Raw genomic sequence first — 22,881 nt, forward strand, 5'->3', positions numbered from 1 at the left:
GAGGGTGGCCTGCAGGTCCTGTCCCCGAGCTTGGGCTCTGGGCGAAGCCCGCCAGGAGGAGGCCCGACCGTAGTCACCCAGCAGCTCCTTTCCCACGCGGACTCGTCCTCCGAGCTGAGTCACCTGCAAAGGTAAAAACCACGCGCTGCTCTCCCGCCTTCCCTTGCAGCCGGCCCTGCCCTCCCACGTGGTCCAGGCCCACCAATCAGAAGCCTCCCGTGAGCCTCTGCGCAGGAAGGGAGCCGGGAGGAAGATGGCGGTGGGGACTGACGGAGCCGCCAGAGTCTCGGAGGCCGCGCTGTCCCCGGCGTCTGTTTGAGTGGCCTCCCGAGGCACTGAGGCAGAGTCTCTGCCCACGACGGGCTCCAGAGTGTCCCCACGTCACAGCTGCAGCCCAGCGTCGGCCTGCCCCGGAGCGTGTTGGAAATCCGCGGGCTCAGACCCGCCCAGACCCGCGTGGGGCTCCGCGTGTCCGCCGGACGCAGGTGAGGTGGGTGCGCGGCCGCCGGAAGGGGCACCTGGTCTGGGCCGTGTTCACCCCGCGGGAGGGGCTTTGGGAGGGGGCGGTGTGTCCTCTGAGGGTCCCTCCTGCCGCTGGCCTCGGCAGGGTGGCCGGGCGGCCAGTAGGGGTCCGGAGGAAACCCGTGCTCGTCGGGCGCTGCGCCAGCAGGCACATGGCCCCTCCAGGGCGCGGGCCGGTCCGCACGCTGGGACCCACGTGCACACACCACACGAGCGCCAGTGCAGACACTTTCCCGTGGACACAACCAGAGAGACTCGGGTGGGTGCTTCACCCCGGTCTCTCTCGTGTCCCCTGAAGGGCGGGCCCCTCACCCTCCTCTGACCCTTCCGCTGATGGTGACCGTCCTCAAGCCCGTGGGGGCCGGGTTGGGGAGAAGGATGCTGTAATGAGCGGCCACAGCCCCAGGCCACGTGGAACGCCCAGGCTCCTGCGTCTGCCTGGGAGGGTCACTGGGCGCAGCTCCCCACGCTACACAGCAGTTAGGATCAAACGCTGGTGGCTGGCCCATGGCTGGGCCTCGTGGTGACCAGCATCGAACCCTGGGTCCTGTGTACCAGCATGGACACCTTTGTCCTCAGGGCAGAGTGGGCTGCCCTGTGCTGTGACCGTAGGTTTGTGATTGGGCTGTGTTACTTGTGCATCAGCAGGGGGTTCTGATCTAGTGGGGGCATTAGCTTTTGTCCTCATCAGCTGGAAATACTATTTATACCCAGGCAAGTCTGTCCCATGAATCAATTACAAGGGAAGGAAATCAGATTGGAGAGAAAGTCCCTGTGTACTATACTGCACTTCAAATTATAACCCTGTGAAATTTCATTGTTTATGTCTAGACTAAAAGAAATTGAATTTTGGTTATTTAATTACATTTCCTGCTGCTCTTAGGAGGAATATTGTTGTCATAAAGGCATCTGTCTGATGTTGAGAGCATTTTTGTTTCCTCGTGTTGCTTCTGGAAGTGAGCAGCGCCGTCCGGGCCTTCTAGTCTTCTCTGGGAGTCTTGGCATTTGTTCTGGAGGGCGAGTCTGGAAGGACATGACATCTGTCTTGCACCCTTTGCTTTTATCATTGTTACTGTCCTATTGCCGTCATCATCGACATCACAGTCCCCGTCATTGCTGTTACCACTGTCTTCCTCGTCCGTGTTGGCATCATCACCAGCACCGTCCCAGCTGCCACTGCTCTAAGTGCTCTCAGTGTATTTTCCCTTTGTCATCATCACTGGGCTATAAGGTAGTGTCATTGCCATCCCCATTCAGATGAACATGTTAAGACACAGAGAGGTTACGAGGCTGCCCTCATGTTGCACAGGTGGTGAGATACAGAACCTGTGCTCACCCTTGGCAGTTTTCCCCGAGGTCCTCCTGAGTAGGAGCATATCCCTGCTCTCCGTGGAGAGCCCTGGCCCTCTGCACTAGGGTTCCATCCTCACCTGGCTATCTCCAGAATGCCACCTCCCACCCCCACGCCTTTTCTAACCCACCCTCCTTCAGGCTCCCTTCTGGTTCCCCTCCTCAGGAAGCTCCTTCTAGTGTCTCTCCTCAGCAGCTCACAGACTGCTGTGGTCCCCTCCTGACATCAGCCACCAGAAGCACAGTCCTGATGACCCAGGAGGTGGTCCTTCAGTTGGGTAGACTGTCCCAGCCGAGTGCCCTGAGCATCTCTCTAGGACCTCAGGAACAGCTTGTTGTTGGCCTTTCAGGGCCCTGATGGTGGGCCTTAAGGTGCAGGAGGTGTCTATCGTCTGAAATTCCTGGTCTGTAGAAGAAAACGGTGCTCTCTCCATCCCCGTGCAGACAAGTAAAAAAGTTTCCTTCCCTCAAGTGACCCCTGAGTCTCATTCATCCCCCAGAGGTAGAGTGAAATATAGTTGATCAAACACAGGATAACTGCGGGCATTTTACTTGTGCCTGCGCACACACTAACTCACAGAACACGGTGAGCGTCCGGCTCAGAAAGGTGCAGGATTTCTCGTGTTTGTTTCTCATGGTGGCTTGTGTGCTCTCCTCATCTTCATCCCTCCCGTGTCCTCACCTGTGCCGGGACTTCGGTTGGAACAGGTGTGGTGCTTTGGCCGGTACGCAGAGTCTGACGGGGTGGGGCCAGGGCCCGGCTTTGGACTGAAGAGCTGCCACTATTTCTTGGACCCTCGTACCCATGTCCCCGAAGACCTGCCTGGGCTCACCCACCAGCCCCAGGGGATACGAGACTCGAGGCACGGAGACTCTGGAGCGGGTTCAGCCCAGACCAGGCCAGAATTCAGACCACTGCTTACGCACTGCGAGTGGGTCCCCCCAGACACGGGGAAGCACCAGGGAGGACCCCACAGAGCAGCCGACCCTCAGCGGAGCCAAAGACCCATGAGGACACAAGGCTGCTGTTTTAGGCCACTGTTCCAGGGTGATTCCTTACACAATATCCATAGCGAGAGCTGAGAGACATTGTCCCCTTTCTTGTCTGGGCACCCAGGAGTACACGGGCGTCCCTGCCCCACAAGTGCCCGGGTCCTTCATCCCACAGAAACAGCAACTCTGGAAAAGCTGGGGTAGCCTCTTTTCTGGTGCATGTGTGGATCCTGCGTTCCAGATGCTTAACAGGCAATTGTCAACTCGTGTAATAAACACGTTATTATTGCCTGTGAAGGTTTTATGGCTGCGTTATAGGAAAGATCTATTTCTGCTCAGGAGTTAGTGGTGGGGGTGGATACTGTCTCCAGCCAAGCCTCCTGAAGAGCAATGTGTGATGTGTTTACTCACAGTGAGGGATCAGGCTGTAATGAGCTTTCACGTTCACACGCAGGGCACACTCGGAAAACCGTCCTCGGTGGGATGGTCTGATGAGGCTGGGAACGTCTCAGACGTGTGAGTGGTCATCCCGCTGCTGATGAAGACACTTGTAATCCTCACTCCCCGCTGTGAACTAGTTTGGGGACCCCGAGGTAGCAGAGCCTGTGGCCGTGGGAAGGACCTGGCAAAAATGCTTTATGCTTATTGGATCGTCATCAGAGGGAAACAACATGACTTACCAAGTGGACCAGGAGTCATCACGTCCCCCGATGGGGCGGTGGGAGCCGGGACCTCCCGGCCAGCAGCAGACACGGGCAGGTCTGGGCTGTGAGCGCTGCCTGGCGGCTCCAGGCCCACATGTGCTGTGTCCTGGAGGATAGAGGACTTTTGGAGGTATTCAGAAGTATTCTGTCCCTACTCCCTGCTGCACGGGCAGAGTTGTGCTGCCCCTGATGTCGGACAGAGCCTCGGAATGTGTGTGGGCCCCCTGCAGAAGGATGTCGCCGCATCTAGAAAAGCGCTCCATGAGGAGCCGTGAGAGGAGCCTGCCGGCCAGCCCACCAATCCAGGAGGTCAGGAGACCCGCGAGGCTGACCCCAGCAGGCTCCGGAAGGGCTGCCCTGCTCACCAGGAGCCTCACCCAGCTTAGCCTCTGTGGTCCCACCTCACCTGGATGAGCCCCGCCGAGCTCCCTGAGAGCGCCCGCCTGTGCCCCTCCAGCTGTGTCTTCCCTGCGGCCGCTGCCTTCAGGGCCACCTGCTCTCAGCTCAGAGCTCCTGCCTTCAGACTGATGAGCTGTCGGAGCTGAGCCGGAAATGGCCTCCTTCGGAAGCCTGGACCGGCTGCTCCCTGCCAAGGAGAGAGGCCTGAGTGACAGCTCCCCAGCCGGAGACAGACAAAGCTTCGCACATAAAACGAGCCTCCCTTCCCCGGGATTTTCTCCTGAGGGTGAGCCCTTCACAAAATTACAATTTTAAGGATTGGATTTGTGAACGATGGGTTTGCTCCTCCTGTTTCCAGAAGCTCAGGCACGGCAGCTTCTCCCAGCCGCCCCCTGCACGGGCTGTGCCCCCAGCAGCCTGCTCCCGGGCAGAGGGCCCGTTGCCAAGGGCAGCACCCGCACCCTCTGTACCCCTTGTGGGGGAAGCAGTGGCTCAGGCAGGCCCAGAAGCTCCCGACTGCGTCCCCACCGTCTTCCTTAGAGATCGCGGGTCAGGTCGCCCGGACCCAGCGTGGCTCGTTCAGTTCCCGCCGGCTGGACTTGTGGGCGCTCGGCTTTTCTGAGAAATGCCCTGGATCATTCACTGTGCTTCTCGTCGCTATTTTTAACAGCTCTGTGGCGTTACCGTGGACGTGAGACAGAAGGCCCAACTGGTGACTGTGCTCGTGTGTGTCCGCGTGAAACCGTCCCCACGGTCAGAACGGTGAGCATATCCGTCCCCCCAGCTTCCCTTGTTCCCTTTGCTCACCGCCGCCTGCTGTGTGGCAACAGGCGCTCCGCGTGCTGTCACTACAGCGCGTTTCCACGTTCTAGGGTTTTTTATAAAGAGGCTCCTTCCATTGGCACCCACTTGGGCTCCTTTTCCTCAAAGTCATGGTTTTGACCTCATCCACGCAGCTGCGTGTCGGTGGTTCGGCCTTCCCGTGGCCGAGCAGGTCGGTGAGCGGACGGACCGTGGCGTGTGCATCCGATCGGCTGTGGGTGGACGTTCAGTTATTTCCAGTTTGGCTCACGGCAGGCAACGCTGCTGTGCACGTGCGCGGACGTGGTTTTATTTAGGCATTTGCGTTTCCCTGGGGTGAGAATCTAGGAGTGAATTGGCTGGGCCACGTGTGGGGACTGTTTAGGCAGCCACCATATTGTTTTCTGGAATCCTGCCATGTCTCCGGACATTAGCAGGGCACGAGAGTTCCGGTCGGCCCACACGCTGCGCGGCACTCTGTGTCTACGGGTCTGAAACGTTGGCCGTTGTGATAGGTGTGCAGTTATGATCTTAGACACCCCGCAGGGATATGACTCCTGAACCGCACACGGACTTGTTGGAGCCTACAGTTCAGTGACTTCTCGTCACTTCCATGACCACACCACCACCGCAGTCCAGTTTTGGAACCTTTGATCTATATCTCTGCCCTACGTTTGCGCTATTGTTGGTCAAGGTATGAGGCTTCTGGTTGGTGTTTGTTTTATGTGAATGTCCAATCTTTCCAACACCGTTAGCTGTGAAAACTAGACTTAGTCCACTGACTTACTATCCGACTGTGTGGCAAGTCAGTGACCACAGTATTATGGGTCTGTTCTGGATTACTGTCACCGGAAGGAATTACTAAAATTGGGGGGGGGGTGTTCCTCCAGCTCCTTTTCTTCCTTAAAATTGTTCTGACGTTTCTGTTTGATTTGCCTTTCCATGTGAATTTCGGAGTCAGCCTGTCACTCCCTCTGCATGGAAACTACGAGATTTTACTGTACCGCACTACACGCGGTGTTATTTGGTGAAAAGGTGCCTCCACTCCAGCGCCCTCGAACCCGTGAGCGTGGAACGCCCCTCCGTTTCCTTAGACCTGGGGCTTGTCTCACCAGTGATTTTCAGTGTTGAGAGCACAGACCCTGTACACGTTCATGGCCTAATGTGGCTGTGGTCTGCGGTTCACGTTTTCACTTCTTGCGTATGTTGTGGCTCATGCATACCAGGGGCGGTGGGGGCAGAGAAGGAAAGTGATTCCGGAGTTGGTCATCCTTCAAGTTCTGGTTACCTTCCTACATCCACTACGTCCATACCAAGCTGTGGGGCTTCCGGAGTTTTCAGAGAGCTGTTCCGTGCACTTGAGGGTTTCCGGTGCGTTTCCTGGGAGAACAGGTGGCACGTGTGGACCAGAGAGCAGACTTCTGTAAGGAGCTGTGGCTGACGCCCCCAGCTATCCACTGAAATCCAGCCCCTCCCCGGGACACGCAGTGGGACTACTTTTCCTGGCCTCCCTTGCATTCCGTGTTCACGTGACCCTGTTGTGTCCTGTGGTGCGTGGGTGGAAGGGAGGGGCACCCTGTCCAGGGCTGGGCCCTAGAGGCTCCTGCCCGCATGCTGGGCGAGGGGGTGATGCCCTGAGAAACCTGAGGCTGGTGGTGGCCGGCAGCCAGGACACAGGGTCCCTGCCTGACTGTGGAGGGGAAGCATCCCGTCAGGCTGAACATCCATCCTGGACAGTTTCGCCTAAAAAACCATTATTTTCCCCTTACGTTGTGGAAGGTCACGGGTCAGGTGACACTCCTTCTCAGCGTCAGCTGGCTACTACCTGGAGGACGGACATATTTTCACCCACAAAGAAGAGCCTACTGGGGGCCTGGCCGGAGAGCAGGAGGGACAGTGTGTGAGGGAGAGGGGGTCATGGCATCTGCCCCGAGGCAGTGGAGGTGACAGGGAAGAGGGGATTTGCAGAGGGATTCTGGGGCCGCAGAACCAGCCTCCAAGGCCCGCACAGAGCGGGAAGAGAGGGCTCCTTTTGGGGCTCATTTGAGTAGTCTCTGCCCGACGTGTACCCTAGTCCCGTGTCCCTTGAGCTCACACCCCACATTGTCTGGGTGGCTTGACTGACGGGGGTGGGGCCGGGACCTCAGGCTGAGGCAGGGGCCACAGCCAGGCTGGCTCGGTCGGACGACAGCGGGCGGCCCTGGGGATGCGGCAGGAGGCCCGAGTGAGTCTGTCCCCCAAATTAACGGGCCTGAGCGGCCGACCCACAAGGCCTTGTGTGTCTTGTCCTTGGACAGAATTGTCCTCACAGGCCCAACCCCAGGAGCCGGTGCTTCGGGACGACGCCCCACTCTGGGTGCGCATGCATGGGGGTGTCCGCAGGGAAGCACGTCTGGGGAAGGACGAGGAAGCGGAGTGGCCCAGTTGACAGAAGAAGCACAGTGTGCCGGGCGGTTCGGGGTCTCCGTCCACAGCCTCGGGCGCGCCCAGACGCTGCTCTCTGCTCCCCGCCGCCGGGCTCGCCTTGTGCCAGGGCCGGCCTTCCGACCGACGCCGTCAATGTAGTGTAGTCCATTCTTTTTTTCGCTTTAAGATGTTGTTTGTTAGAGACACAGCGAGAGAGGAACACAAGCAGGGGGAGTGGGAGAGGGAGAAGCAGGCTCCATGCCGAGCAGGGAGCCCGATGTGGGGTTTGATCCCAGGACCCTGGGATGATGACCTGAGCCGAAGGCAGCGGCTCGATGACTGAGTCACCCAGGCGCCCTGTAGTGTGGTAAATTCTAGGGGAGTCAGACCAGGTCCAAGGAAAGTGCAGGGGGTGTGGTGGGAGCTCTGTGACGCAGTCCCAGCCACCAGGGGCTTACAGCCGTGACCCTGATCGGGCGTCTGGCGCTCGGGCTGCAGGTGCTGTGCCTCCCGTGCTCAAACCCAAGGAGGTGGTGCTGCCCAGGCCCATCCTGTGTCGCCCCTGCCGAGAGGAGAGGTCACTGGTGTAGGGGTGGAGTCAGGGACGGAGGGGTCTCATCCCTGCAGCCTGAGAACCCTCCGTGGGGCCCCAATCCCGAGTCCGTCCTGTATGCAGCCCTGTGTCAGGATGTTCGTGGCAGGGAGGGTGTAGATGGAAGGTTCCAGAGCCTCTCTCAGTCCTGTGATGGACACGGTGCAGCCCCGAGGCAAGGTTGTAGGTGTCGGTGTGCACAGCGCACATCCCCCTGCCAGGGTCATGCTGGAGGGTGAGTGTATGCCCTGGGGTCACGGCCCATGTCTCAGCGTGTGATGGCAGGACCCTGCGGAGTCCCGAGGGACCGAAAGCGACTGTCCCGTGCACTCTGGGTCGGTGCTCGATGGCACGCTCTGCAGAGACCAGGTGACCGTGCGGATCTGTGTCATTTCCACCCGGCGGTCTCTGCCGTGTATGGAGTGCAGCGGGGACGGGGACGTGTCGTCGGCAGTACGGTTCCGGCTCGGTAGGCAGAAGGTCGTGTGTGTGCACACAAGAATACGTGTGCTGTCTTCTAGTGACGCGTCCCTCACACACACGCTGTGTCCGTGTGACGCGGACGGCCTAGCGACTCAGCAGTTCCGTGCGTGATCTCGTGCTCCCCGGTGCGCGTCGTCACCCTCTGTCCCCACACAGCGTGATCGCACTGGAGTCCCGATGCTGGCCTTCCGTCTCTGTGACACCACCCGATGTGTGTCATCCTGACGCCCCGGCCACGCCCATCTTCTGGATCCTTCCAGGCTTGCTGTCTGCGCTTTTTTCTGAGACCACGTAGAAGTCAGGTTAAGGCGCCGCATTAGCTGGTAGTGGCGAGGGGCTTCTGATGGCGGGACTGTGGGTGGTTCTAGTTCTCCTTCGACTCCCTGCATTTTCTGGGCTCCTTTCCCGTGCCGGTAATATGCGCGGCTCATGCGGCTAAGCTAACGGGAAGCTTTTAAAAATTGGCTTTGCCTGCTGGCACCTTCCTCCCCGGGCACGCGTCTTGGCGAGCACGGGCCCTGCGTGTCCCCACCTTTGTGGAATGCGTGTGCGGCATCTGCCACGGCACCGCAGCCCCACGAAGATCATCGGAATCGCGGTCAGAGTGGCCGCAGCCGTCCCCGTGCGAGGGGAGCTTCGGAGGGTGCCCCGGCTTGTCTGTGCGCGAAGTTCCGTTTGTCTCACGGTGTCATCCATGGACCAGACTAACCTCTGAGTGAACCTTCCCCCATAATTTATACTTCGCCTGCGAATAAATCAGTTCCCTTTGTAGCGATGATTTCATCGCAGAAGAATTTCATTTAAAATATATTGGATGAGGGACGTCTGGGTGGCTCATTCTGTTAAGTGCTAGGCTCTTGATGTCAGCTGAGGTCATGATCTGAGGGTGTGAGATCGAGCCCCGGATCCATGTCGCACTGGGCACAGAGTGTGTTTGAGGTCCTTTTCTTCTTCCCCCTGCACCTCCTCCTCTGCCAGTCTGTGTTTCTCAAAACAAAACAAAAAGTCCTCAAACAATTAAAAAAAAAATGTCTGAAAAAGAACAAAAAATGGACGACTGTTCTAATAGTTGGGTTCCCCTAGGTACTGGGTGAGTGATGAAGAGGGCGGAGGACAGGAGGGCGGGGGTCGGAGGCGGTGGTGGAGGCGGAGGCTGCTGCTGGGTCAGGAAGCCAGGCGGGTAGAGGGTGGTGAGAGAGGACGTGGGGGTAAGACAGAGGTGGCGCAGACAGTAGGGCGCTGCCAGACAAGTAGCAGGGTTTGGAAGGTGAGAGGGGCCAAGCCAGGGGGTCTGAGCAGAGGGGCCGGCATAGACAGGGGTGGTCCAAGAGGGGATGGAGGGGAGCTCAGACCATGGGGCTGTTGAAACCAAGGGATCAGGCCAGATATGGGTGGGCTAGAAGAGAAAAGTGGAGTTGGGTCAGGGTCAAAGCCGGGCTGGAGGGGCGGTCCTAGGAAATGGGCAGGGCTACAGCGGGGTTGGGTAGAGGTAAGGGCAGAGCTGGGTCAGAGGGGAGACCCGGCAGCTGGATGGGCCTGGCCAGTAGGGCCGGTTCCATAGTCCTTCCCTGCGGAGTGGCATAGGAGAAGTGAGGTGAGCCTCTGAGGGTCTTAGAGGTTCTCCTGACTTGACTCTGGGGTCACCTTCACTAGACCTCAAGGGTAAGGGGGGGAGGAAGCACACTGTAGCATCTGCACATGCGCAGTCGCCCCCTGCCGGTGCGTTCCAGCAGCTTTAATGTTCAGGCCACTGGCCTTAAGCTTTACTCCACTCCTTCTATTTGGAAACCATAAAGCTGTGTTTAATAGTGTCTTTTTACTTTTTGTTGAAATTTTTCTTATTTGAGCATGCTTGAGACTGTAAGATTCCTTCCTGGGAAGTCTTGAACTGTGTAATGACTGTCCTTCTAGTTGAAAGTGTCTTGCACACCGTCCGTTGCTGTGTGGTGGGTGTATATATATATATATATATATTTTAAAAGATTTTATTTATTTATTTGACAGAGAGAGATCACAAGTAGATGGAGAGGCAGGCAGAGAGAGGGGGGGGGGAAGCAGGATCTCTGCCGAGCAGAGAACCCGATGCGGGACTCGATCCCAGGACCCTGAGATCATGACCTGAGCCGAAGGCAGCGGCTTAACCCATTGAGCCACCCAGGCGCCCTGGTGGGTGTATATTTTAAATACATTGGACGGCACTGTGTTATGTCTTCCCTCCTGTTTGGGAGACTTTCAGTGTTACAAGTGGTTATGTTTGGCACCGTCGCTCCCATTGCTAAGTGTACAGGACGTCTGTTCATGCCGCCATTGTTCTCTGAGGCTCATCTTCTCCACGCTTCCTGTCGCTGTCCCAGGAGGCCTCCACCTCCCGGCCACCACAACACACTCAGGGAAGCCCCTGCCCCATGTCCCCGTGGGCCTGGGTCCACATTTCTTTAGGCTCGTGCTGGAAGGACAGGACAGTGCGACCCTGGTACCACCTGCTCCCACAGACCCCAGGGTCCCGCACACCTGCCACCCAGACCCCCGGGGCTGTGAGGAGATCCCAGCCGGGGAGCGCTGGATCTCATTACAGGGACCTCTTCGTTATAGGGGAAATCCCACCCATGCAGGTCAGGGTGCACAGTGCACATCCCAGCGTGCAGCTGGTACAGCAGGGGAGCATACCTGTGTCATTGCAGGTGATCACCTGGACAATAAAAATACACGTTTTTGATTTCTGATGAATGACAGATCAGTTCTACTCTATGTAGGTCCCATGCGGTGTGTTCGTGAACACGTGGGGTCTGTTAGGAGGGGTTGGGCCTGTGGACGGGAACCACCACGTGTGATGCTCCCTGAGCCCCTGAACACAGACTGCCTGGGTGGGGTGGGGGGCGAGCACAGAGTGACAGGAGCCAGTGGGAGGGAAAAGCACGTAGATGATCCATAGAAACATTTTCCCGCGGCTCCAGGTTCTCTGGAAGATTTTCCATGAGTGGGAACAGTGGAGCCTGCAGGTCAGGGGGGAACAGGGCAGAGAAATCCAGTTTTCAGCACGTCTAGGTGAGAGGAGGCAGCAGGAGGAGAGCAGGCAGGAGGCTCTGCAGGCAGCAGGGGAGGAAAGGGGAGTGCGAGAGGGTGTCTTGGGGAGATGAAGAATTCTTCTGAATGGGAGGAAAAAGGTAGAGGTTCGGGGAGCTTCTGGGTGGGAGAACAGGTAGAGACCTGGGGAGCGTGTGTGTCTGGAGTGGGGAGGGTAACTCCAGGCCCTTTCTCCATACCTTGCCCTGTGCATCTCTCTCATCTGGCTGTTCCTGAGTTGTAGCCTTTATAATAAACCAGTAATGTAGATCTTTGAAGTCGATTCTGAGTCATACCATTTAAATTTTATTTCTGCTGTCTCAGAAGTAGGTTGGTAGACGTCGTAAAGGCAGACGTAGCTGCTTGTGCTGTAGACTTGAGCGCAGCCCGGTTGTTGGAATGTGATATGCTTGTATCATGTAACCAAAGTAAGGAGGTCCATCGCGTTGCAGAACGAACAGCCAGATATGACAGACACACGGACAGTGTCATCGAAGGCCTTGTCTGCTGTTTTGTCACACTGGGTCCTGTTCTAGAACTGCATGTTCAGGAGGAACCGCAGCAGAAGAGAGGACAGTGAACCGTGATCCGGAGCTTCAGGCGTGTGTAAGACATGCAGGGAGCAGTGTCCCTCCAAGCGACACCCTTGGAGCTGGCCCAGTTCAGCCACCAAAGGTCTTTGTTCATCCTGTGGACGCAGGCACGGATTTGGCAGCTCCCTTACGCCATCCTTGGTGCCTGAGGGGCTGGATTCCCACTTAACACAGAGTTAATCTGGAGGAATCCTCAGGATTGGAAAAATTTCCAGCTGGTGCTAGACCAGAGGGGAAAAACAAGAAGTCTTGTGATTTAACGCTAATTGATGAGTTTTGACAGAAGCAAAAAGGAAGTCCATTCCCAGAAGTTGCGGAATCGGTTCAGCAGGAAGAAGAATCTCTGAGAGCACAGGAAATGAGGTCAAACCACGTAAATGCCTTACGGTGCCAGAGGGATGGCGCGGCAGCCCTGAGTGCGCTTTCTAAGGGGACGGCTGAGCCCACGTCAGCCGCTGGTCTTCGCCAGGCTCCCTGGGAAGCAGGCTCTGGATCTCCATACGGACGGTGCCCCTGCTGTCTGAGAGCACATGAAGGCAAGAAAACGGGATATAGTTTCGAGTATGAAGGACAAAAATACTGAGCAAAGCTTCTCTGGGTACATGTGTAGACGCAGTCAGACCCTGAGGCGGGAACTCCCTGAAGAAAGAGGCTGTGTCTCACCTGCTGTGGAAAGGCGCAGCGGGAAGCTTCCGAGGCTGCTTGGGTGCCGTACAGGAAGCTGCAGCTCTAGAGCAGGGACAGCCTGACCCCTGTCGCAGCTCAAGGTGATTCGACTCTAAGGCCATCAGCCTCTTCTTATGAGTCACACGCACGGTCCACCTGGGACAGGAAGGGCTGGGGCGTGGCTGGAACTGCAGCGGCAGAACCCGGGGCCCCTGGTGTTTCGGACAGGGCTGAAGGCAAACCCTGGAACTGACTTAGTCATCAGATGTTTGATTCCCAAATGCCGCGTGGCAGGGGCAGCTCAGTTCCGAGAATGAAAATCCATTCTGAGAGGGAAGTGTTGGTGTGTGGGGAGGAGGCCGCGCCGTAGACACTGCAATCCTCTGACGACCGGAAGGGGAAATGGGGCAGACACGCATATGTGACTGCGCCGAACGTGTAAATGCTCTCCTAAAACTTCACAAAAAACTTGGACAAGAAAAAGTGTCCTGGGGTTTAGTGGACAGGAAGGAGCTCCCAGGAAGGCTGTCTGCTCCTCCTGGCCCCGCCCCCCTCCCCAGCTTCAGGGGATCTACAGCTCTGCGGCTGCAGCGCGCCCCCCGCGAGCCCCCTTCTGCAGGGGTTCTTACTCGCCCTGCTGGTAGCACCTTCCGATCCCTCGTCCGCTTCCACGAGTCCTGCCATCAGTGAGCAGTGACACGTCGGCATAATCTCCCCACCTGGCTCGGGTGGTTTCCTCCGTACCCCAGGACGCCTGCAGGCATGTGGGTGTCTTGGTTCATCTGTGATTGAAGAGGGGGCCTCCCAGCAGGGGGGCACTTTTGTGTCACATGTGGCCCGGTGGGGCCAGAGCCAGAGGTGCTTTCTAAGGAGCTGTCGTTAGGGACACCGAGGGGCAGGTGCCGTCCTCCCCAGGGACCTGGGGTCAGGGCCGGTCCACAGTCACACGGAAGCGGCTCCCGCACTGCAACGGCACATCTGCTGATGGACGGGCTTTCGCTCGTGTCCTCTGCTCCCCGAAGCCAGAGCCCGGCTCTGCTCTGGGAACTCATGTGTTCCATGTGCCGGTTCTCGCTACAGCTTTGGAATCTGCTTGACCTAAGCATTTACTGTCAGATCTTCACATTCTTTGGGAGAACAGGGGGAAGGGGTGGTTTGGGAGAAAAGGTTTCCTAAGTGAGAGCATCCTGGGCAGTGACGTCCAACCTGTGTGTCTGTGACGGGCTCTTGGGACAGATAAAGCCAAGAGTATGTAATTCCCCAAATCCAGACACAGTCCACATGCCGGGGCTGGGGAAGGCCACCGTCCCACCCTGGCTGTTTGTCTCTCAGGGCTGTCAAGAGGCAGGTGCGCTCCCAGGTCTCCTCGTCCCAGCTCAGGGCTGCTGCTTACCTGCCCAAGGGGCCCTTTCTCACCCGGGCCAGGTGCTCTCTGCGATCCTTCTGAGCAACCTCTGTGCCTCAGGAGCCTGTGAGGCCTCACGCAATGTCCATGGAAAGACGACTTATGTGGGAACGTTCATGGAGTTGAGTCCCCTCCCCCCAGATGCAGACTTTGTCACGCTCACAGGGGCTCCTGGCTCCTCCCTGGAGAATCCCGTGTGAACAGCCCGAGTGGGCCGGGGCACTGGCGGCCCAGTGCTGGAGACTGTGTCAGCTGCCTGACGTGGGAGCTCGCTCCACCCCCCTGCTGGGCCTCACTCCACCCTTCCCAACCCCACCCCTGCCTCTCTGGGCTCCTCGCTCGGAACCCCCAGGAGGACCCTCCGCAGTACCAGCTGAGATGCCCCCCGTCCGCCCCCTTGCAGTCCGTGGCTGGACAGGTGAGGCTGGGAGTGAGACGCTGCAGGGAGCACCCGGGGTTGGGTGTGGGGGCCTCCCTTAGGCAGTCAGGGGAGGGACTCGAGGCGTTCTCCGCCGCAGGGCTGATGGTTCTGTGCCCACACACTTGGTGAGTTCATACACTTGTCCGTCTCCAGCTGACACACCGTGTTGTACCCTCAGCACTCAGGACAACAGGTTCTGTCCATTATTTATTCAAGTGCTGGCAGTGTTTGACCCCACACGGGATGAGCAGCAAGACGCCAGCTGCAGAGATGGTCCTCTGACGGGCCTGCCAGAGCCGGTGTTTTTATGAAAAATGGGACGAATCTGAAGTCTGTGTTTTTTCCCTCTGTGTCATGTGGTCGGTCTGTTCCATTCGTAATTAAAAGAAGAAAAATCCAACCCATGATTTTTTGTAGCATAGTACAAAGAAAATAACAGTAAAGTTTTAATTTCAGAGTTTGCTGAACGCTAGCCTAGGCCAAAGATATGTTTTAGTTCCTTTTTTTCCCTTTTTTCAGTGTAATGTTTATCAGCCGTTCACAATGACTTATTCTGTTATTGGCCGTGTGTCAAGTTTATAGAGGAGTCTAGAAAGCATTCTGCATGTCTGTTACTGATTTACTTTCTCTTACATGAGCATTATAATTTCCATCTCTCTTTCATCAGTTCATATGTATTCTGCATATTTTCTGTTAGAGGCTTTGTTAATCAGAGTTGTTTTAAATTCACTTACATTTCCAATATCTGTGTCGTACTGAGTCGGGTTGTGTTGGTTGTTTTGTCTCTTGACTATAAATGTTTCCCCCTTGTCTTTTCTTGTGTCTTGTGCTTCTGAGTTGAAAGCTGGACACAGGAATGGACAGCAGCAGCTGAGATAATAGTATTTACACCTGGCAACGTGCAGCAAGCTTGCGTCTCGTTTTACGAGGGCCTGTTTTGTGGGGTGAGTTGAGCTCCAAACGCAGCCGGAGTTGAGCTGGATCTGGATGTCTTGGTTTTGTAGTTACTGTCCCTGTACCACAGCCTCCAGAGTCTTCTAGCGCCACCTTGTGCCTGTGGTTGGAGTAAGTTACTGGAGCATTTTTTTCTCCGTGTCCTTAGTCCACCCTCTGAATGTGAGCCTGTGCCTCAGAGAGGGCCTCTCTGTACACACTTGCCCCTCTCCTGGGTCCTCTGCTGTGACTTGAACTCAGTGCCTGCTAACCTCGTGGTGGGGGAGTGGGGTTTCTCTGGTGTCCTGGTTAATTGTTGGGATTAGGCAGACTCCATGTCACCAGGTCTTGGGTGAGGCTCTTGTAGTGATCCTGAACCCCCAGAGCCATCCACACGCTGCCTTGTCATTTTGATGTGTCGTGTGTGGGAGCTCGCTGCCCTCCACCAGCAGAAGGCATCTCTTACGATCTGGGCCCAGGATGTTTTTAGAGCTGTGCCCGAGCAGGGTGTTTCTCTGAGCACTTCCTCTGGCCACAGTGGGTCTCCAGCCATGACACGGAGGTGGCAGGGTTGGCTGAGTCCCCGAGCTGTTGGAGGTTTTTGCTACAGGAGTGAACAGGGGAGAAGGATCTGGGAAGGGCTTCGTTCCTTTCCCGCAGTGACAACTGTGCCCCTCTCCCAGGCCAGCACAACAGAAGGCAGCTTTCTCCAGTGTCCTGGCCTGTCTCCAACCTTTTTCGTTCGTTCGTTATTATGTTGTGTTGGTCACCATACTGGACATCGTTAGTTTTGATGTAGTGTGCACGACTCCTTGTCTGCGTGTGACACCCAGTGCTCCACCAGCCTTTCTCTTGAGTCTGTAGCAAGATCCGGGAGCATCCACACGTGCTTACACAAGCGCCGTGTGCTGGGGCTTCTAGGAGTCTGTGCTCACGGGCCGGCCCATCCTGAGACTTTAGAAGCCTCCAAAACGGTTGAGAAGAAAGGCTCCCACTTGCTCTTACAGCAGCCCCGTGTTGCTGCTGCCCTGGCGCAGGGAAGCCGTGCTCCTTCCCCATCTCTCCTCGGAGGTGCCTTCCTAGGATTTCAGGTTAGTAGGTTTTCCTGCAGCCTCGGCTCTCCGATGGGTCCCAGCAAAGCTGCTTTGTCCCTCACCTGGCCTTTTCTTGTCACTGGTATGGGGATGGCTTCCTTTATAGCATTCTGCAGCCTAAGTGGAGTCCAGACGGTCATGACCCTTCTCTTTGCGGATGTGTTACCTTCCCTCATAGCCTGTGGGACAGACCCTAATCGTCTGGGCCGAAGAGGACACTGGAAATTCGTCTGCCTCCCACACGGCTGTGCGTCCGGATGAGCACGAGCACGCAGGATGTGAGGACTGCTTACTGATGGCGACTAGCTGGCGTGGCCTGCCCTGTCTTCTCAGTCTTCACGATGTCTCCCCCATTCAGTCAAGAGGAGTACTCGAGTTCTGAGACGTGGCATCCTCTGTCCCCGTCACAAAGCCCCAGAGCAGCAGTGCTCAGGCATAGATGCTCCATTCTGGGCACAAACCCAGTCAGTGGGAACACTGACAACGACAGATCCAGGTGGAGCCCTGCAGCTCCTTACATGTTCCCTTCAGGGCCCATCATGCCTATGTCCCCTTCTGAGCTGCCATCTGGTTGGCATTCCTCCATCAGGCTTTACTGGTATCCAGAGATCTTGTCAACTTTCTGCAAACCAGAGATCCTGTCAACACTGCAAATCCCCAGGTGTCTCAAAGAGCTGGAAATACTTCTATGAAGTGTGAGGGGACCATGAGTGGAGCAGCTGGTCTCAGAGAGGAAGGCCACTTTCCAGAAGACAGTTGAACCAGGAAGGTGGAATGCACCAGGAGATGGTAGAGAAGAGCTTCTGGGGGGATGACCGTTGGGTGCTGGTCTAATGAAGGCAGCGCCTCTCTCCTGCTGTGAGGAGCGCGTCCACACTCTTCACCAGGACCTACAGTGTTGCTCCCGACCTGGCCCCACCACGCTGTCCAGCCTGACCTCATGTGAGGGTGTCTGCTGCTCACACCGTTCGTTCTAGCTGCACTCCAGTTTTTAGTTTGTTTCCAGGTACATCTGGTGGAAGTTTGCAGTTGCCTTCCTTCTGCCTAGAATGTTCTTTCTGATGTTCCTTCTTTCCTTTCCATTCGCAGAGTGAAAGTCATTTCACAACTTCTCTGACACTATGAAAGTGGCCTCCCCAAGTTATTCGCCATTTCTTAACTATTTCTGTTGTAGCAGCTATCACTATGTAAAATCATTTTTTTTTGTTACCTATTTTGTTGTTTGTTGTCTGTCTGTTGCCTGTGTCCTAAGTACCCTTATCAGCCCTGATCAGCATTTATCAAAGTGACTGGACAGTGCCAGGAATAGCGTACATGACCAGTAAAGCTCTCATAAATGGCCGAAGGAACCGGGGATTTATGAAACTGTTCATGAATCTGATGAGGTTCTGGTGGTTTTTCCTCCTTCAATCCCATCCATCCTTCCTCCCTCCTCCCGGACTGTAGAAGGCAGCTGCTTCCAAGTCATGAGGCTGAGGAAAGGGTCAGCTCTCCACCTATGGTTTTCCCACCAAGTCTGCTTTTCCCAGCCCAGTTGTCTCTTTCCTTCTTGTCTCTTTTCCTCCTCTTTCCTCCATCTGTCCTCTGCTTCTCCCACACCCTCCACAGCTCAGCCACTTCCTGAACTCAGCTGAGTAGCACTTAGACCCCCCCTGAAGTCACTGAATGTCCCCTCATCCCACCCTCCAGAAGCTGTCAGACCCAGACCAGCCTCTTCGGTCCTGGGCAGTCCCTTCTTCCTGGTTAAGAAAAAAATGGATTTTGTTCCTTCTGGGCCTTAAGGCAAATTGGACATTTGTTAAGTGGAAAGTAACTGTTTTCCCCAAAGCCTGCTCAGAAGTGTAGAGGCACAGATTTCTGAGCCATCAACTCAGCTATGTAAAATAACTTGATTCCTCTCTAACTATGGTTTCTCCCCAGAGCCTTCACTCTGCCTAATCTCAGGAGAAAATAGATTCATTTCCAGGTGAATGGCATCAACTCAGGGTGGTGAGCTGCTCTTTCTAGACAACCCAGGACTTCCTCCCTCGCTCTTAGGCGGCTGGTTCACGTGGGGTCAGGGTGGGACCCTCAGCCCCCACCTCCTGTGCTGACATCTCCTGACTGTGCACGTCACCATCCCGGATCTGGTCCCAACGGTCCATGTACCTTTCTTGCTGTCGCATCCCCTGACCCAGATGTCTTCCTGGGGCCGCATCCCTTCCTGCACTGTAGGAGTCCTCTGTGGGACCCAGGGTGCACCACACTGCCCCCGCCCTTGTTGGGATGTGGAAACCCAAGGGCTGTCTCCCCGGTCCCCTCTACCCTGAAGCCCCACCTGCCCTCACCCTGGCTGTGGGGGGGTCCCCGTGAGGTCGGTGCTTCCAGAATCTCAGGTAGAGAGCAAACCCAAGTCCTGTCTGTGTTCAGCCCTCTGATGTGTCAGGGGCATCCCCTGCTCTCTGCTTCACAGGTAACTCTGTGGGGGGGTCTCTCACAGACCCTCCTCTGTGTTTCGTCTCTCTCTCAGATTTCACTTCTCCCACCCAGGGATCACCTTTACCTGTTCGGGGGTGGGGAACCTCAGACCTCTGATACAGGAGTGACAGTGTCACAGCGAGGCCAGGGGCTCCTCGCCCACAGTATTACAGTGTCCCGTGGCCCCACGCAGCGGTCATCAGCTCACATGGCGACTTCGCTGATCAGGTCCGAGCTGAATTTCTGTCACGGGTCCTGGGTGTGCACAGGACGGTTGGGAGGACTGCGGATCAGCGTTGGCCACGGGTCTTACCTGGCCAGACGAGGTACTGGCCATCTTTGCTGCCGCTGTTGCTCAGCACCCGGTACACCCTGGATGCAGGGGTGCAGGGAGGGGGCTTCTGTTTTCTGAGTCAGCTCCTTATATGCCCGGAAATTTGACAGACAAAGCCAAGCCCCCATCTCTACTCCATGAACCTTGTCCTACCCTCCATACTGCTAGTGACCCAGAATGGCACACTCTTCCACTTCTGTCCGGGCATAACCAGAAGCAGCTTACGTCATGTTCTCTCTCAACCTGACACAAGGTTGTGTCGTCTGACTCAAAATTGCTGCAAGGGCGGCTGGGAATTGTAGTCTTTATTCAGGAAAAAGGAGTTTAGCTAAACCCATGGTGCTCATTGCTACAGCACAAAGGATGGACCAAGGGATGCTTCCAAGCCTTGAGGGCTTTTCCCATTTATAACCAAATAATTCGAAGAAGGAGGTAGATGGTGAGACAGCGGTTTCAGCTGGGGACAGGAGATGACCAGCAGTGTTAGGAAGAGAGAGCAGACAAGTGTTTTAGACAAGCTGTAATTTTGGGCCATGAGATTCCTGAGTCACTGGATGGTACAGATCTGAATTTCAAAACAGACAGACAACAGTTCCAATTAGAAGGGAGATGGAAATTGTTTCATGAAACATTTGTACCGCTGCAGGCAGAAGAGCCCACGGAATGCTGATGACATCTTAAAGTAGCTCTTGGGCGGCTCCACTTTCCTGAACAGTCTTTGATTTTATTATGCGTCACTGTGACAGCCAGTTAATGTGTTCCCAGCATCCACATGTCAGCCGTCCGCCCTCCGCAGTGTAAATCTGAACACCGTTCCCGCAGACAGCCCTCCCCTTCTACCGTCTCTGGTACCGCCTGGCGAATCTCACCGTGGCACACGTGGGATGCTTCGTCCCCCCAGCCATGGGGATCCAACTGGCCAGACCCCCTTCTCATGTGCACCCCAGCCCCAGACTGCGTGCAGGAGAACCGTCCTCTGAAAGGGGCATTGGAACGCGTAGGCGGTCTCGCTGAGCAGTCTTGTCTCCTGAGCCATTTGTAAGTGAGCGCTCCTCGTATCTGCACACACAGAAGTCAGTGCTGGCCATGGGGGAGGACCAAGTTCCTCTCTCTGTTTCTGAGCAATTTTCCTGCACAATAGCCTCTCACTTCTAGAAACAATTGTCCACCTGAATGTCAGATAGAGATAGAATTGTCTCAGAGATGATAATGTGTTTCCAGCTCTCAGACGTCCACTTCATCTTCCTGAACAAGCTTCACGATTTGTGCGGCCGCACACCTGAGTCTGTTCCTGGGGTGGCAGCCCTGACAGGGCCCAGACCTGGGGAGATGACCTAGAAACTCAACGCCCAGGTCTGTTTCCAATTACACATTTCAGGAATGCTCCTTGCCTAGTATAACACTCTTTGATTTCATGAAGAGAGAAATTGGAGCTAGAGAATCAGCAATTTCTGGTCTATTCTGGAAGGGTGAGAAGACATCAGAGAAGCCCCAGCATCAAGGTGACTCTCAGATTAACATTGGCAAGTGCTCAGGCATCTCTAGAAAGCACGGAGCCAATACCTGGTTGGGGTCGAGGATGGACCAAGCCAATCAGAGTCCTTCCCTGAGATTTTCCCAAGGTGAAACAGACACTGTGTGTTTCTCCAGTGGGCACGACTCCATGACTTGAGGCTTGGGGTCTGTGGACTCCTATGTTTCCTGTCTCCTGGATAAGCTGGTCCAGCACGGCAGAGGATAAAGTCAGAGCAGGAAGTGAAGGGGACACGATGGTGTTCCATTGTCTGGTGTCTGCTTCCCCATGGTGCTCGTGCCCATCTGCCGCCTGTCGTGAGCTAGCCCACCCAACCTAGGTGGGACCCAGGTGGGACCAGATGACCCACCCGGCATGCATGACTGAAGAGTCTAGAGTTGTCCTCAGACGTGCAGGCAAGTGCAGGGGACCCACAGGAACATGAAGCACCCCTGGTTCTCGCAGGAGTGAGGAGTCTTTATCCTGGGCTTGTCTGGGTGACAAGGGAGAAAGCAGGATTTCTGGGAGCCAGGGACAGCTGTAGCCTGGGGAGAGCGGCCGTGGGCAGGACCTGGGACCTTAGAGGAATGCAGCCTCTGTCAGAGCCACAGGCCAGCAGGACAGAAGCAGAAATGCCCCAGCCTCCCTCTCCTCCCGCCCTCCAGGCTCCTGCCAACTCCCCCAACTAGCTGAAGCCAACCAGGAGCGGAGGAGCCGCTTTCAGGCAGAGTTGGGCCCAGCCGCCCTGTACAGAGCAGAGCCGGGCGGAGGAGGAGCAGAGCAGCAGGGGCACAGAGAACAACCAGCTCAGAACCCTTCCTCCTGGTCCTTGACGGACAAACGCCCCTTGACCCCTGGCATTTGGAATTGTGTTTATGTCACCTGAAACTGGGATTTCTTTCTTCCTTTTTTTTTTTTTTTAAAGATTTTATTTATTTATTTGACAGAGAGAGAGCTCATAATTAGGCAGAGAGGTAGGCAGAGAGAGGGGGAAGCAGGCTCCCTGCTCAGCAGGGAGCCCAATGTGGGCCTCAATCCCACAGGACCCTGGGATCGTGACCTGAGCTGAAGGCAGAGGCTTAACCCACTGAGCCACCCAGGCATCCTGAAACCAGGATTTCTGATGACTTGGTCTATTTCCATGAGTCTCTACTGGACCACAGTGTGATCCAGGACTGTACTAGTCCAGGTCCTGGTGGATCCAGGACGGGACCTGTGCCGTGTGGGTCCAGGATGGGATATGGAACGATATGCAGATCCAGGACAGAGCCTATGCCGTGTGGGTCTGGGAAGGGGGATGCGATGACGTGCAGATCCAAGACGGGACCTGTGCTGTGCTAGCCTGGGACGTGATGTGTATCCTGCGGATCTGGGACAGGACGTGGGACAGGATGTGGGACCTACAGATCTGACAGATGATGTCTGATGCGATGTGCACCCTGCATGTCTGAGAGAGGAGGCAATGAGCATCCAGAGTCCACCATGCAGTCCCAACTGGAACAAGTAGGAAAGCGCCCCGGGAGCCTTTGAGACGTGAGCTGTGGAGTGGCAGGAAGGCGCCGTGGATGGAAATGCCAGCTCCTGTGACTGTGGCTCCAGTGAGGGGCCACGGTAGAAGCTAGTGGCCAGTTTAGATGTCTGAGCTGAGGAGGCTTGAGTAGAAGCCTCACCATGGAGGAGGAGAAGGGGCGTGAGAAGAGCAGGGAGGAAGGCAGGTAAGAGCCCAAGGCAGAATCGTGCCCTCAGTAGCTCGTGGGGTCACGGGCCTGGGTGACACTCACAGCCTGTGTGAGTCTGGGACTCAGGGAGGGACACAGGCTGAAGGAGGGAGTAGCATGACAACCAAAGATGGTGGAGACTGAGTTAGCAGTGCTCAAATAAAGGGAGGAAGAGGGGCGCCTTGGTGGCTCAGTGGGTTAAGCCTCTGCCTTCGGCTCAGATCATGATCTCAGGGTCCTGGGATTGAGCCCCGCATCCGGTTCTCTGCTCCACCGGGAGCCTGCTTCACCACCCCCCGTCCCCGCCTTCCTCTCTGCCTACTTGTGATCTCTGTCCAATAAATAAATAAAATCTTTAAGAAAATATTAAGAAGGGGAGGAAGAAAAAAGTAAAACCTTCTGGGAAGCGAGGTCATATTAACACAGGAAGGAGA

The 22,881-nt window shown here is 56.0% G+C and overlaps 1 long non-coding RNA gene across 5 annotated transcripts in view; it reads left to right on the plus strand.

The window, feature by feature from the left end:
• Positions 1-359: 359 nt before the first annotated feature.
• LOC125081716 (uncharacterized) overlaps positions 360-22,881 on the plus strand; it is a 270,307-nt gene continuing 247,785 nt past the window's right edge. For 4 of the 5 annotated variants that reach the window (XR_007121780.1, XR_007121779.1, XR_007121783.1 and 1 more), the window contains exons 1-2: positions 360-485; positions 4,639-4,730. This is a non-coding gene — a long non-coding RNA (uncharacterized LOC125081716). Of the gene's footprint in view, positions 491-4,638; positions 4,731-22,881 lie in introns of all 5 variants that reach the window. The other variant, XR_007121782.1, reaches the window with a different exon arrangement.

Source organism: Lutra lutra, chromosome 12 (genome assembly GCF_902655055.1).
Source record: "Lutra lutra chromosome 12, mLutLut1.2, whole genome shotgun sequence".
In the NCBI taxonomy this organism is placed as follows: Eukaryota; Metazoa; Chordata; class Mammalia; order Carnivora; family Mustelidae; genus Lutra; species Lutra lutra.